This window comes from Gorilla gorilla, chromosome 2, assembly GCF_029281585.2.
Source record: "Gorilla gorilla gorilla isolate KB3781 chromosome 2, NHGRI_mGorGor1-v2.1_pri, whole genome shotgun sequence".
NCBI lineage: Eukaryota > Metazoa > Chordata > Mammalia > Primates > Hominidae > Gorilla > Gorilla gorilla.
Genome location: NC_086017.1, coordinates 161,736,606 through 161,748,962, shown reverse-complemented (window position 1 = coordinate 161,748,962; position 12,357 = coordinate 161,736,606). Strand labels below are relative to the sequence as shown.

Here is a 12,357-nt window from a genome sequence, read left to right as displayed (position 1 = left end):
GGTCGGGGGAGGGGAGTAGTAATGCGCCTGCGCGGCCCGGCGCCCGCGCACACTCCTGGAGTGAAGAGCCGACCTGTTTCACTGTCCTGACTCACCACCATCTTGGTAGTGTGCAAGACTCTGGGACGGCATGAGAAAGGCAGAAGGGGAGCAAAGGTGCTGGTGGGGTGTCACAGGGCCTATGTATGAGGCAGATGTGAGTTCTGCATCCAGTTTTGCAATTTATCCATTTGCCTGCCTGAGACTTGGAAACACCTACTTGATAGCCCTGATTCAAGTGTTGGCGGATGGAAGGGAGGAGACTCCTGACCCTCAGAATGGTAATGCTGAAATTTTTTGGGTGCCCTGTTATGGCCTTTTCTTTGATCTTACAATATTGCTTTCTCCTGAAAGAATATTAAACATAAGTTTTAGGAAACCTTTGGACAATTCCAAACATATCCAAAAATAGAATAACTACCTTAGCAAGCTTTAACAGTTACTATACATTTTGACAATCTTGATTTGTCTATATCTCTAAACACTTCTTCCCTTCCTAGGCATATTTGGAAGCAAATCTCAGACATCATATCATTTCATCTGTATATATGTATTTTTAAACACGGTCTCACTGTCACCCAGGCTGGAGTGCAGTGGCGTGATCATAGCTTACTGCAGCCTCACACCCCTGGGCTCAAGCAGTCCTGCCTCAGCTTCCCAAGTGGTTAGGAATACAGGCACAGGCAACTATGCCTGGCTTACAATTATTTAAGCACCTATTTCTAAAAAAGAACTATTATTAAAAAGAAAAAAATTGACCACAGTGTTTCACATGTCCGTGTGAAGAGACTACCAAACAGGCTTTGTGTGAGCAACACAGCTGTTTATTTCACCTGGGTGCAAGTGGGCTGAGTCCGAAAAGGGAGTCAGCAAAGGGTGATGGGATTATCATTGGTTCTTATAGGTTTTGGGATCGGCGGTGGAGTTAAGAACAATATTTTGGGGGCAGGGGTTGGATCTCACAAAGTACATTCTCAAGGGTGGGGAGAATTACAAAGAACCTTCTTAAGGGTGGGGGAGATTACTGATCAACAAAGTACATTGATCAGTTAGGGTGGGGCAGAAACAAATCACAATGGTGGAATGTTATCAGTTAAGGCTATTTTCACTTCTGTGGATCTTCAGTTGCTTCAGGCCATCTGGATGTATATGTGCAGGTCACTGGGGATATGATGGCTTAGCTTAGGCTCAGAGGCCTGACATTCCTGTCTTATATTAATAAGAAAAATAAAACAAAATAGTGGTAAAGTGTTGGGGCAGCGAAAATTTTTGGGGGTGGTATGGAGAGATAATAGGCGATGTTTCTCAGGGCTGCTTCGAGCAGGATTAGGGGCGGCGTGGGAACCCACAGTGGGAGAGATTCAACTGAAGAAAGATTTGGGGGTAAGGGGTGATACTGCGGGGTTGTTAGAAGGAGCATTTGTCATATAGAATCATTGGAGATGGCCTGGATGCAGTTTTGTATGAATTGAGAAACTAAATGAAAGACACAAGGTCCGAATAAAAGAAGGAGAAAAATAGGTATTAAAGGACTAAGAATTGGGAGTACCCAGGACATCCAATTAGAGAGTGTCCAAGGGGGTTCAACGTTGTTGTCTGCTTGGTTGGAGAGTTTTGGGGCTCTATCTCTATCCTTGAGTTTTTTTATGTTGTCATATACCAGGCCAGATTGATTTAGGTAAAAACAACACTCTTCATTTAAAAATATACAAAGTCCTCCTTTTTCAGCAGTGAGTAAGTCGAGGCCTCAGTGATTTTCAAGGAAAGAGAAGAGGTGGGAAGGCCAAACTGAGGAATTATGTCTGACAGAAGGGAAGAAATGACCGCAGTGGCCTTCTTAGACCCTGTGGGAAAGGCCTCTACCCACCCAGTGAAATGTCTACCCAAACCAAGAGGTATTTTAGTTTCCTGACTTGAGGCATGTGAGTAAAGTCAATTTGCCAGTCCTCGGCGGGGCAAATCCCCGAGCTTGATGTGTAGGGAAGGGAGGGGGCCTGAACAATCCCTGCGGGGTAGTAGAATAGCAGATGGAACACTGAGAAGTGATTTCCTTGAGGATAGATTTCCACGATGGAAAGGAAATGAGAGGTTCTAAGAGACAGGTTAGCAGCTTGTGACCTACATGGAAGTGGTTATGAAATGATGACAGAATAGAATGGGCCTGTGAGGCTGGAAGGAGATATTTTCCTTGGTCCAAGAACCATTTGCCTTGTGTGGGAAGAGATTGATAGGTGGAAGTTTCAGTGGGGGAGTAGGTGGGAGTGACCAGATGAGAAGGAGAAAAACTGCCGTGAAGGATAGAAGTTAGAACGCTAGCTGCTTTTTAGCTACCTTATCAGCATAAGTGTTGCCTTGAGCAGTGAGATCTGATGCCTTGTGATGGCTGTTGCAGTGAGACTCCACTTCCTTTGGAAGTACGGCCTTGCTCAGAGGCCTGACACACAGTATCATTGTCTCACCTTTAAAAAATAGTAATTGCGTAATATTAGTCAGTGTTCAAATATCCTGTGGTCTCAATAACTACTTATTTTCCTACTGTTCATTTGTTAAAATCAGAATCAAAATGAAATTTATACATTGTCATTGGTTGATGTGTCTTTTAGGACAAGTCAAAGACTTTTAAGACCAGGAACATACCAGTAATTGAAAAATTTTGTTTATTATTAATTGCAGCAAGAGGGATGCTATGGTTTGAATATGTCCCCCAAAAAGCATATGTTGGAAACTTAATGCCCAATGTAACAGTGTTGGGAGATGGGGCCTAATGGGAGGGCTGCACCCTCATGAATGGATTAATGCCAATTATGAAAGGGCTTAAGGCTTCGACTTCTATCTGTTGCTCTTTCACTCTTGCACTCTCCTGCACATTTACCTTCCTCCATTGGATGACAACACAAAGCCCCCGTAAGATGTGGAGCCCTTGATCTTGGAATTTTCAGCCTCCAGAACTATAAGAAATAAATCTCTGTCTTTATTAATTACCCAATCTCAGTTATTCTGTTATAGCAGCCCAAGATGGACTAAGACGGGGGAACGCACACCATGGGAAACCATGAGAAGACTCAATTAGGAGGTGTTAGGATCTGGGGCTTGATTGGATGATTTGGAAAATGGAGCTGGGGTGCTGAGCGGTTCTATTATCAGAGATGTTCAAACCAGAGTGACTTCATCTTGAGTAGGGACTGAGTAAAATGAGTTGGAGACCTGCTGAGCTGTATTCCCAGGAGGTTAGGCATTCTTAGTCACAGGATGAGATAGGAGGTCAGCACAAGATTCAGGTCACAAAGACCCAGCTGATAAAACAGGATACAGTAAAGAAGCCAAAACCAAGATAGAGACAAAAGTGACTTCTTGCTTATTATAATATATTCGCATGCTATCTCCTTTGCTGCTTATTGTATGCTAATTTAACACACTAGCATGCTAAAGGACACCCCCACCAGTGCAGTGAAAGTTTACAAATGCCATGGCAACACCTGGAAACTACCCTATATGGTTGAAAAGAAAGAGGAACTCTTTATACTGGGAATTCTTGCTCTTTTCCCCAGAAAACTCATGAATAATTCACCCCTTGTTTGGCATATAATCAAGAAATAACCATAAAAATAGCCAACCAGCAGCCCTCAGGGCTGCTCTGTATATGCAGTAGCCATTCTTTTATTCCTTTACTTTCTTAATAAACTTGCTTTCACTTTACTCCATGGGTTTCCCCCAGTCCTTTCTTGAGTGAGATCCAAAAATTGACTCTTGGGGTCTGGATCAGAACCCCTTTCCAGTAAAATTAGATTTTTTTTTTTGTTTGAGACATAGTCTCACTCTGCCTAGGAGACCAGCCTGGGCAACATGATGAAACCCTGCCTCTACAAAAAATTGTAAAATTAGCTAGGCATGGTGGCACACACCTATAGTCCCAGTTACTCAGGAGACTGAGGTGGGAGGATCACCTGAGCCAGAAAGGTCGAGTCTGCAGTGAGCCCTGATGGTGCCACTGCACTCCAGCCTGAGTGACAGAGTGACACCTCGTCTCAAAAAAAATAAGATAATGGGTGATACAGCTAGCCATAAAATATCTTTAAACAATTGCCCCCAGGCATGAGGGTTGGTGCGACTGAAGTTCCATACTCCTGTTTCCCTGGACCTGATAAATTTTGCATACATTGCCAGGCACAGTGGCTCAGGCCTGTAATCCCAGTACTTGGGAGGCCGAGGCGCGCGGATGACAAGGTCAGGAAATCGAGACCGTCCAGGCTAACACGCTGAAACCCCATCTCTACTAAAAATACAAAAAATTAGCTGGGTGTGGTGGCGGGCACCTATAGTCCCAGGAGGCTGAGGCAGGAGAATGGTGTGAACCTGGGAGGCGGAGCTTGCAGTGAGCCGAGATTGTGCCACTGTACTCCAGCCTGGGTGACAGAGTGAGACTCTGTCTCTAAAAAAAAAAGAAAAAAAAAAATTTGCATACCTGATATAGCTCAGGCTACTCAGCTATTTTCCTTTCCTCAGGTCTAATTGTTAAAGCAGCAGCAGTCCCTCTTCGTGGCCAAGGAAAGGGATGTTTGGTGTTTTGTGGGTAGCTCAGTGACCTTTTTTTGGTCTGTGCTTAAACAAAATTAAATATCTTTTTTTTCTTTTGCAATTTATTTTATTTATATATCTCCCAACCTGCCCTGCCTCTTTGTCTCTTTTTCCCTTGCGACTTATTTGCCGAAGAAACCATGTGTTTATGGGTTTTGCTGCTGATTACAAACCCATACACTGCCCTTTTTTTTTTTTTTTTTGAGACAGGGTCTTGCTCTGTTGCCCAGGCTACAGTGCAGTGGCACCATCTTGGCTCACTGCAACCTCTACCACCTGGGCTCAAGCGATTCTCCCACCTTAGCCACCCAAGTAGCTGGGACCACCATGGCCTGCCTTTTTTTTTTAAATAGAGATGGAGTCTCAAATTTTTGGTCTCAAGTGATCCTCCCACCTTGGCCTCCCAAAGTTCTAGGAATACAGGCATGAGCCACTGTGCCCTGCCGGGGTGTACTTTAATATATATCTGTGTCCTGTGTGTTCTCTGTAAATTAGTAGTTACAGCTAGAGGACTGGACACTTTTAAGTTTAAATTCTTCCAGCAAGACTATAAAAAAGGTGTTTTATCTTCATAATTTATTTTAAAAATTAGACATGGGTAAAAGAACAGACATAGAAAGATTATTGCCATTTAACATAACCCTTGCAAATAACAGATGGTAAATTGGTACCAACATAATTATAAACAAAAAGCAAAACTCTGGCACTAAGATGGCATGGTAGTATTGATACTGGTGAGCTAGGGAAGATCTCCAAACGCTGGTGGGACCCTGACCCTGGCTGGTGTCCAGGCCCTTGATACCATCTCGGGAAGGAATTCAACAAGTCAGAAAATAGTGAAAGTGGCTGGGAGCGGTGGCTCATGCCTGTAAACCCAGCACTTTCGGAGGCCGAGTGTATCCATTTCAATATCAAAAGTAAGAAATAAAATACCCCATACAAAAATTGATTAGCAAGCTCAATTATCTTGTGGTGGCTTCCTTATAATAAAAATAAAATAATAATAATAAAAAAGTGGATACATGTTTTTCTCAGCATCTATTCCTTCTTCTGGTAATGGTACCTCAGTTTCTCTTCAGGGGACCAGAAAGACCCCATTGCACACAGTCTTGGGACTACTACTTGAGGTACTCAAAACATTCCCACCCGAGGTGTGCCTGTGTCCAAAGCCAAAAGGTATTGAAGCTGATTAATTCTAATAGAAGAACCCTAAGGAAAGTTCTAGACCCCAAACTACTCTGGGTATTGTCTTCTCCAGGGCCTCATTCTTCTTCTTTTCCTTTGACTCTATGAGTTACCACACGTTTTGTTTGCAAACCAAGAACCCTAACTTAGAGCCCTGTATTATCTTTATCTTTCCTTCTTTGAGTCTTGCTTAGGGTTTTTTTTTTTTTTTTTTTTTTTTTGGAGACAGAGTATCGCTCTGTTGCCCAGGCTGGAGTACAGTGGCATGATCTCAGCTCACTGCAACTTCTGCCTCCTGGGATCAAGCAATTCTCCTGCCTCAGCCTCCCGAGTACCTGGGACCACAGGCATGTGCCACCATGACCAGCTAATTTTTGTATTTTTAGTAGAGACTGGGTTTCACCATGTTGCCCAGGGTGGTCTTGAACTCCTGATCTCAAGTGATCCACCCACCTCAGCCTCCCAAAGTGCTGAAATTATAGGCGTGAGCCACTGTGCCCAGCCTTGCTTAGGTTTTCTAACTGTTGCCATTCCCACCTCCAACTCCTAAACAGAATTATAGACAAGGCAATACTTGCAAGTTCAGATAGTAGACTGTCCATGTCTGGGAGGCCATTACACAGAGGGAAGAACCATAGCCAGCAAGTTGTTTAGGCCAGCAAGCTTAAAAAGCAAGGGCCAGACCTCTGTAAGAGGAAAGGGCTAGAGTAAGAGGCCTATGATAAAATTCTGAAACAAGGACTTTTGAAGTCTAGTTATCTAAAAAACACAGGGCTCAAATGTAAGAACAAACAGAATCATAACTATCATCAGGTTGCTTTGCACAAGCATAAAAACTAATGATGTATGATATTATTTTCGACTTACTAAAAATCAAAATAAAAAAGACTAATGATGTATATACCTGGTTTTATTTTTGGAGTTTTAAGTTTTGGTTACTGTGCTGGAGGGATAGTAGGATATGCTTAAGTCACCAGCCCCTCCATAAAAGTCTCAGATCCTGAAACTCAAAGGGGCTTCCCTGGGCAGAGACATATCCCAAATTCACTGCCAGAGAGAGAAAGTGAGAGCGAGGGAACTCCTATGTAGTCCCCAATGGGAAATGCTTAGGAAGCCTGTACCTGGCTTCTCTGAACTCCCTTGATGCATATCTTTTTCCCACTGCTTTTGCTCTGTAACCTTTGCTGTAATAAGCCTTACCACGAATATTACTTGCTATTCCATCTTGTGAGTCTTTCTACCTAATCACTGAACTTGGGTCATGGGACCGCTGAAACAGAGGGCATGGGAGGAGTTCAGGGAGTACAGGATAGAGGAGGACCTGGTGAGCCTAGGGCCTTGGAAGAAGCTGATCAGGAAAACAAAATATATTCACTTATCAAGTTGTAATAATTGTGGGACAGGAAAAAAAAACTATACTCAGTTTTTGTGATTTTGTAGGAAAATGGGCACTCCGTTTTACTAACTTGGGAAAATAAGTAAGTCCAGTTTTTTGGAACTACAATCTGTCAACATAAACCCAAAGCCTTAAAATGTACATGAACCTTGACCCAGCAATTCCACTTCTAAATCTAACCTAGAGAAATAATAATTTATAGGTAAAGATTTTAATTACAAAAATATTCATCACAATGTTATTTTATAAATTTATAAATCAGAAACAATTTCAGTGTCCAACACTGCATTAAATAAATCATGGTATATTAATTTAGTGGCATTTTAACAACCATTAAAAATGACTTATAAATTTTTATATGTGTATAAGTTACATGCAGAATACCAGCCTGGCCAATATGGTGAAACCCTGTCTCTACTGAAAATACAAAAATTAGCTGGGCGTGGTGGCAGGCACCTGTAGTCCCAGCTACTCGGGAGGCTGAGGCAGGAGAATCCCTTGAACCTGGGAGGCAGAGGTTGCAGTGAGCTGAGATTGCGCCACTGCACTCCAGCCTGGACGATAGAGACTCTGTTTCGGAAAAAAAGAATAATATACAAGGAACCAAAAAGTGGTTGATTCCTGAGAGGAGAACAGGGAACAGAGTGACTAGGGAACAAAGATGGGAGAGAAGTTATTCTTATTGCATAAGTAACTTTTGTATTTTAAAATTGTGTGCTGTTGTCTTGTAATACTTATTCAAAAAGTAAATAAATGTTTTAGAATTCAATGAAAAATAAAGTGCTCAACATAGAATGTTAAAATTGGATTATGAAACAGTAAAGTGTTATCACATTATTATTTATGTATTTTTTAAAGTACATAAAAAGGAAGATATGGATCAAAATGTTTTGCTTGGATATATTTCCAGTTAAACATATGTTATTTTGGTAATAAGAAAAAAAAGATAGCTGAGCATGGCGGCATGCACCTGTGGTCCCAGCTACTCGGGAGGCTGAGGTGGGAGGATTGCTTGAGCCCAGGTGGTTGAGGCCACAGTGAGCCATGACTGTACCACTGCACTCAAGCCTGGGTGACAGAGCAAGACCCCATCTTTAAAAAAAGTACCAAATAGGCCAGGTGCAGTAGCTCATGCCTGTAATCCCAGCGCTTTGGGATACCGAGGAGGGGAGGATCACTTGAGTCCAGGAGTTTAAGACCAGCTTGGGCAACATGATGAAACCCTGTCTCTACAAAAAATACAAAAATTATTCAGGCATGGTGGTGCACACCTGTAATCCTAGCTACTGAGGAGGTTGAGGCAGGAGGATCGTTTGAGTCAGGGAGTTCGAAGCTGCAGTGAGCCATGATCACACCACTACACTCCAGCCTGGGTGACAGCGAAAGACCCTGTCTCAAAAACAACAACAACAACAACAACAACAACAACAAAACCCACGAATTTTAAAAAATAATAAATAAATAAAAATTTACAAAGAAAAAATAGAGAAGTAGAAAACGAAAATCTCCTCAGTTCTTAGTGGCTACCAATCCAGAGCCAGCAGTCTTGGTGTGATTGGCCACTACCTCTTCCTCTTCTAGGGAACAGGGGGATGTCCAGAAACAAACTAAAGAACTTCTTATAGGTCAGAGGGAGGTGGAGTTTCAGTAGCTTCTATGCAGGGTTGGCTTTATGGGTATGTGACCTATGCAGTCACACAGGACCCTGTAGTTGGTTTAATGCTCTGTTGTCACAGCTTTGAAATTCTTAATAATTTTGAATAAAGAACTTCACATTTTCATTTTGCATTGGGCGCTGCAAATTATGAAGCCGGTCCTACTTCTATGCCCAAGGCTGATTGCTTCTCTACCACTGTTAATATTACCAAACTGTCCATTTGAAATTCCTTGAAAAAGTTTTTCACTGCCAGTGTTTAAAATCCAAATGTCTGCTTGAACTTTGTGATCTAAATGTATTATTTCAATCAATAAACTATAAGCTAGGCATGGTGGCTCACACCTGTAATCCCAGCACCTTGGGAGCCAGAGAAGGGAGGATCCCTTGAGCCAAGGAGTTTAAGAGCAGCCTGGGCAACATGATGAGACCCTGTGTCTACAGACAACAACAACAACAAAACAAAGTTATTTTTTGAGACAGTCTTGCTCGTTGCCCACGGCGGAGTGCAGTGGCATGATCTCGGCTCACTGCAACCTCTGCTTCCTAGGTTGAAGTGATTTTCCTGCCTCAGCCTCCCAAATAGCTGGGATTACAGATCTGCACCACCATGCCTAGCTTTTTTGTGTGTGTTTTGTAGGAGAGAGAGAGTTTCGCCATGTTGGCCAAGCTGGTCTCCAACTGCTGGCCTCAAGTGATCCACCTCCCCTGGCCTCACAAAATGCTGGGATTACAGGCATGAACCACCACACCTGGCGTACAATTTTTTTTTTTTTTTAATTTAGCCAGGCATGGTGGCATGTACTTGTAGTCCAGCTACTCAGGACGCTGAGGTGGGAGAATCGCTTGAACTCAGGAGGTTGAGGCTGTAATGAGCCATGATCATGTCACTGTACTCTAGCCTAGATGACAAACTAAGACCCTGTTTCAAAAAAAAAAGTGTGAGTGTATTGTCTCAGATATGACTAGGGGAGTGAGAGAAGCGCCACAAGCTAGGGACTTCAGTTTCCCTAAATGGGGACTAGATGTCCCTGCTGGGAAGAGGGAAGAAGATGCAAAAACAAAACAGAGTGGGCACAAAGATTCTCGCCAGTGAAATCACAATTCTAGGATTTGCTCTTTAGCTTCAATGAACATAGTCAAACAAAACTGTGCCTGGAAGTAATTTTGCCCAATAGTGTAAAGGCAAAAACCTCTGCTTTGCCAGGCCTGAGACTCTAAAAAAATACAGCTGACTTTACTTTAAAAAGGAATTTAAGTCCTAGAAGGTTTGTGGATGTATTCCCAATCGTATAGTGCCTGATTTGCAACTACTTCTGAGGTAAATCCCTGGGTTACCCATTCCTGGTTACCAGTTCCTCTCAGTTCCAAGAGTACTCATTCCCAGCTCTCCCATTAAATCCTCAAACAAGAAACTGAGGTGGTGTCCTGGGTGATGGCTCCCACTTAATTGCAATATCTCTCCCTCACTGCCCCCTTTCCTTCTCTCTTTCTCTGTCCCTCTTATGTATATCTTTCTCCATAATGCCTTTCTCTCTCTCTCCTCATTTCCAATTTTTGCTTAATGACCTTAGAAAAATATGTTTTCTTTCCCTTCTGTCATTTTGTTTGTAAATGATGGATTACCTCAATCATGGTTAAGCTCGAGAATGGTGAAATTTATACCAGGGAAAAGAGAAGATAAGCTTATATGTTTGTCCTAAAGAATCAGTATCTAAAGCACAAAAAGCATCCTTGGGAATCTCCTACAAATTATTTTCCCATACTTTTTCTTTCATTTTAATCTGTTTTTTCTAAAATAAAAAAGTATTCAAACTTTCAACAAGAATTTTCATTCTATTTTCTTATTTCTTATTGTGGCATTAATTTTTAAATATTAAATAATTTTTTAAAGACAATTTTTTGGGAGTTGTAGATTCACAGCAAAATTGAGCAGAAAGTACACATTTCACACATACCCCCTGCATGCATAGCCTCCCTTACTATCAATATCCCCCACCAGAATGTGTCATTTGTTATAAAGGATGAACCGGCCTTGACACATCATAATCAAAGTCCATAGGTTACATTAGGGTTCACTCTTGGTGTTGTATAGTCTGTGGATTTGGAAACATGTTTAATGACATGTATCCATCATTACAGCATCATACAGAATATTTTCCCTGTCCTAAATATTTACCCTCCCCACTAATACCTGGCAGCTACTGATCTTTTCATTGTCTCCATAGTTTTGTCTTTTTGAGAATATTATGTAGTTGAAATCATACAGTATGAAGCCTTTTCAGACTGGCTTCTTTCAGTTAGTAATATGTATTTAAGTTTCTTCTGTCTTTTCATGGCTTGTTAGCACATTTCTTTTTAGTCCTAAATATATTCCATTGTCTGGATGTATCACAGTTTATTCACTCATTGAAGGACATCTTGGTTGCTTCCAAGTTTTGGCAATTATAAATACGTTTGCTATCGATGTATGCAGGTTTTTGTGTAGACTAAAGTTTTCCACTCCGTTAGGTAAATACCAAGGAGTGACATGCTGGATTGTATGTTAAAAGTATAGTAATAAACTATACTTAGTTTAGTAAGAAACTGCCAAACTGTCTTCCAAAATGGCTGTACCATTTTGCATTCCCACCAGCAATAAATGAGAGTTCCTGTTGCTCCCCATCCTCATTAGCATTTGATGTTGTCAGTGTTTTTGGTTTTGGCCATTCTAATAGGTATTTGACTAAGAGGTATTTGACTGTCGTTTTAATTTGCATTTCTCTGATGATGTATGATGTGGAGCATCTTTTCATGTGGTTATTTTCCATCTGTATATCATCTTTGATGAGATGTCTGTTAAGGTCTTTGGCCCATTTTTAATCAAACTTTTATATATTAAACAACTTTTATATATTTTTAAATGAATTTTCAACTTTAATATACAAAGTTGTTTGCTTATTGTGGAGTTTTAAGATTTCTTTGTATATTTTGGATAATACCTCTTTATCAGATACATCTTTTGCAAATATTTTCTGTGGCTTCTCATTCTCTTGAAAATTTAAGTGACTTTCAACTTTTTTTTTTTTTAATGAGCCTATACCCAGTTTTTGCATTTAAGGTTTTCACAGGCTCACCTCAACATCAATGACAATTTATAATATTCTTTCAATGGGAAAACATAGTCCTCTCTGCAAATGGTTGACTTCTAAACAAACTGTTGGAATATGATTCAGTTGCACCAATAAGAGACCACTATTACAGAACAAGTTTAGCAGGAGTGTGGGAATAAGTCTGATGGCAAAAGGCTAAAGAGGGTTAAGTTTGACAATGAGAAAAGACAGACTAGACAGCAGAGTAAGACCCTGTCTCTAAATAAATAAATAAATAGCAGTAATCCAGGCTACTAAAATGGCAAGTTTTAAGTGATTGAACATATTTTCCAGTTATGTTCTAAAATTTTGAATTCCTCATTAATTTCCCCATACTCCAGATCCTTAGAACCCTCTAGTGTCCGTATGAGGAATTG

General features: G+C 41.2%; 1 long non-coding RNA gene across 1 annotated transcript in view; it reads left to right on the top strand.

The window, feature by feature from the left end:
• Positions 1 to 45: 45 nt before the first annotated feature.
• LOC129532639 (uncharacterized) overlaps positions 46 to 12,357 on the top strand; it is a 39,658-nt gene continuing 27,346 nt past the window's right edge. Inside the window, exon 1 of the long non-coding RNA XR_008678455.2 lies at positions 46 to 320. This is a non-coding gene — a long non-coding RNA (uncharacterized lncRNA). The remainder of the gene's footprint in view (positions 321 to 12,357) is intronic.